Raw genomic sequence first — 4,750 nt, 5'->3', positions numbered from 1 at the left:
CTGGGAGAAAGAATGCCAACCTCGATTAAACAAAAGAAAGAGCCCCACTGGCCAGGCAGCTCTTGTTCCTTTTTTGTGCTCCTGCAGCACGCATTTTAGGACTGTGGGGGGCTGCGGGGTGTGGGATTTGTATGGGTCTTGGAAGAGAAAGCGGCAGGAGAATTAGGTCTGAGGGGTGGGATGTTTGTGTCCACCCCTGTGACCTGACCATTGAACTGACCCCCTGGTATGATGAAAGCTATGTTTATATTAGGCCAATATCTACAGACAGCAGTGGAGTCCAATGCAAATAGATGATCGAGACATTGGAGGAAAGGAAGACTTTCCAAATAAAGTAAAATCCTGAGTATGGGGCTCAAAGAAAAGTCCGATAGGTCGCAAGAACACAAAGAACACACCGATGAGTCAGATGACTTTATAATCTGTCAACAACATTCTAAATCTGCTTAAAACGGTCTGAAAAGAATCGGCAGGACCTTTTTCGCCTATTTTTCTGACAATTACGCCCACTTCCTGCAACGATTGGCTGGGTGTTCTGAGGTGTCAAAGAAAGCAGGGTCTAATTTTCTCTCTCATTTTTCAGTCTCAATAATTGAATGTCTTTGAGGATGAATATTATAAGTCTCTCATTTTTTAAGTAATGCCTTCTATGAGCCACAGTGGTTTGAGGGACAGCACTGCGCGGGTTAGACAGCGTTTCAGCATTTGTAAGCATTAAGCCACTGGATATTTTTAATGATGACAATTTCCAGCTGGGTTTGTTGATACAGAACCAGGCAAGCCAAGACATGACAGGCAAAGATTCAGAAGGTAGGTTTAACCTACATCATCAATCAGGTATGTTCCCAGGTGCATAATGTTGTTCATAAAAACCACAACTTGATTTAGTGATTAATCGATGACATCCATTAATTCAAGTTTTCCTACGACTGAGATGTTTTGAAGGAGTCAGCACCTCAGAAGCAAGCTAAAGTGACCCCGTCTCCCCTCTTTGGTTCCGACTTGTAACAGAGCTTCCCACGTCTGCTTACACTCATGGAAATTCCTTTTTCCTCACAGCTTTGGAGTACACAGAGAGACTGTCAGTCATTGTCCGGACAAATGACACAGGACCGTGATTTTCCACTTTCAAGAAGCGAGGGGATCCCTGGCCATGGTCACCCTGAGGACAGGAAGAAAAAGCAGGATGAGGGGCAGTTCTCTCAACAAAGGGAAGTCTCCCAGGTTGGAACTGGGGATCCCCTCAATGGTCTGACTGGTGGTGTTAAGTGTTGGAGAACCAGAGAGCTGAGACGTTCCCATGTCATATTTTCTATTGTCTTTTGCACTTGGGTCAGGGATTCTCTTTCCGTCCCATGTTGGCGGTGATACCGCTGCTGCTGCTGCCAGAGTAGCTGCGGTTAGGAGGGAGACAGCTGTCCTTTAACTGGAGAAGCCAGGTTCAAGCCCTGGTTTTGGCCAACATCCACCCGGCTGCAGAGTCCTTGAGGATGACACTTAATCCTCTGCTGCTGACTCTGCACATTGACCTCCCAGTGAAGAGGGGCATGAACAAAGAAAACTGGGGGAGCTGAGTTTTGAATTTGTCGATTTCTTGTGACTTTCATCTGGTGACTGAATGGCAATGAACAACATTAACAGTGGTAGAAAGTAAATGTACAGTGCATTGTGCTCCCTTTATATGCTATTGTACTTTAAATAGTGTACTTTTTACTCTACTTCATTTATCTGGTATCTGTAGTTACCTGTTACAACAGATTCATATTTTATGATACAATTTGGATGATCAGTTTGTAAAATATGACTGTTCCGAATTCAGCTTCCAACAGAACATAAACTAGTTCATCTTAGCCCCACCTTACATTAGCTGCAACGTAAAATGCTGCTTTTTTGTTAATTCTTCAATATATTAATAACATAACCCTATGAAAGGGGTCATTTTGCATTATAAGAACTTTTACTTTTGAAACCTTTTGTTGCACATTTTTCTGCAGTGATTGGTTTTGAAGTTATGTTACGACAACATTAATAACAGTCCAATAGTCATAATATGCCACAATAAAACTGTTTTTCAGCAAGCTTGATTGTGAAAGTGTCACCGGACGTTGGCATAGTTGTTTTATTGCTAACTTGAGCCCTTCATGTGCAAAACTGACGCTAGAGAGGTAGGCGGAGTGTCATAGTTTGAAGCTTAAGCTACTGACCAAGCTTCCATAATTGAAGAGTTGGGAGTGAGACTGCTCATAGTAACACTGCTATATTGCTACTTTTACTTAAGTAAAGAGTCTTAAGTACTTGGTCCACCACTACATATTCAGTACACACAACAAAGTAATGACAAGTTAGTCTGTTGCAACATCCCCATTGAAAACTGTCTACTGTAGTCTGAGCCATATAAAGTTTAATCGCTCAGATAACTTGCATGTGTAACAAGACCCAGGATGGCTTTATTTAGCCTGTGGAGGTGACATCAGTCACTGGGATGTGAAAGGTATTTCAATCCTTCATGCCAACAGACTCATACTTTTGATGTCGTCAGGGTTGACTTTTACGATGATCCTGCAAAGCTGGCTGCAGGTATAGCTTGACATATCTGAGTTATGGTGCACAGAGATGAGCAGGGACAATTGGACTGATGACATTTGCCTCAAGCTCGTCATTTCTTTACCTCATGCTCCAATATTTAGTCAGACTCCATACTTACGACCACAAGGTCAGTTCCTATTATAACCCAGAAAAAAAAAACTCTCACGCTCGGTTGCTAAGTGTCAAGCAAAATTATGACTGCCTTGGTTAATGCCAAGAAACCATCTCTGCCAGACAGTCTCAATAACAGAATAGCAGCACCTGGCATATCATTGTTACAAGCATGTGCCAAACACACTTCTCTCTCATTAGCTGTTGAGGGATAGTAGTACATTTTGTTTATTGAAATAGTGAGTTCGGATTTAGTATTTCCTCTCACAGAGGAAATGTGAACACTTATTAAACACCTCATACTCGAGACATTTGTACAACAAGGGGAAAGAAGCCGGAAAAAGCAATAAAGAGGGGAACCAGGAGAAGAATGGGGAAAGTAAGTGTGCCGGATTTAAGGAAGTTTTATCTGGAGACAACACCCTGCGTTTGTCAAAGGCTCTGCCTAAGGTCATCATGCAGACTTGATGAGGTGACAAAGTGCTCAGGTACTTTTCATGCTCAGCTGAAGCAGCGAGGCTCTCTTTCTTCCACGAGGGTCAGCCATAGCAAACTTTGTTCAAGCTTAAACACAGAGATGACTGAGGAAGACAGATGTGCTTGTTGAAAAAATGTATGCTTATTTATTTTATTTTAAAATATTGCCAATATCCACATTCGATTCAGTCAATGCTGCAGTAGACTAAAGAGCAGTCATGGGAAAATCCGAGCTTTACACAAATAATTAGCACTGAGGATAAAATCGGATACATTTTGAGCAGACATCCATTTCCAGTTTTTAAAAAAATACTTCTGTGAAAGTTATCCAGTGATTGTTTGGCCAATTGCTCCGTGACCACAATTTGTCAGGACAAGTCATAAGACGGAGATACTTCCTTTCAAAACAGTGTTTAAGGAACCACTGAAATACGAAAATCAGCCCTTATTTTCTAATTAAAGGGCACGCACGTTTACAGTCCACATTACAGAGATTCTTGATCAATTTTAAGCTTTCAAGTTATTTTATATCATTGTGACCACAAATGTTTAATTTTTCGGTTGTTTAAAGTGCTCCAGGCGTAGCATAATGATTGAACATTGTATGTACTGGAAGTGATCCACATTTTTTATATTGTGGGATATCTGCAGTAGCAGCCTTTCACTGGTTTCCCTCAGTGAATTTAAGAGTCGGAAAGAGGATGGCCGTTAACTTTGTGTATGCACTGACATCAGCCACTGACCAAGGCTGTCAAACAGACATAAAAACATGCACTTAGGCAAACTGCACACTCCCTCTTCCCACATCCCATCCCAGAGCCCTTTATGTTGTCCACACAATGGAAATCCAAACACACAAGAAAGATTTTTCCATGCAAATGTGAAATCCATACAGGAAAAAGAAAAATATGCAGTTCGAGATTCACCATGCGCCCAAAGAAAACAACACTCTGTAAAGTGCCTGCGCCGCCAGCCCGACAACCTCCTGCCTTTCAATTATGCTGCCAGCAGTATATCAACTTGACAAATACTGAAGGATGTGACCTCTTGATCTGAGCTGAACCCAACTTTACCTCGAAGTCGTGGTCAGTCTGGGTTGACGAACAATACTGTAATCCTTAAAAAAAAAGAAGAGTGAGGTCATTCAGTAGCTCCAATCAAATGGACAAACGATAAACAACTTTTCTAACTTCTCTTTTTTAATTTTGCTTAGCTATAATCTGACGCAAATTCTGCTTTAGTAAATGAGATGTCTGGAAGGCCATCTGTAATTATATTCAATCACAGGGTGGGTCAGTGTTTGGATTAGCTCCACTTGTATCAGTTTGTAGATAATATGGACTTGTGTGGCATCTAACGTTCTCCTATAAATCTGCAAATCCTAAACAATCATCTGATATTTTCCAGATAACATATGACAGCTTCTGTATAATGCAGTCACATATATTCTTATTTCATTTGGTCAACATAATTCAATTTTCTTTCTTGATGTTTTTCTTCTAACATTTTAAGTAAACACTCGGCAGTAGATAGCATCAGCAGTCCCAGTGGGCAGGGGACAGACTGTGGGAAAAAG

The sequence above is a fragment of the Pagrus major genome, chromosome 21, assembly GCF_040436345.1.
Source record: "Pagrus major chromosome 21, Pma_NU_1.0".
Lineage (NCBI taxonomy): Eukaryota > Metazoa > Chordata > Actinopteri > Spariformes > Sparidae > Pagrus > Pagrus major.
This window is presented reverse-complemented; position numbering follows the sequence as displayed.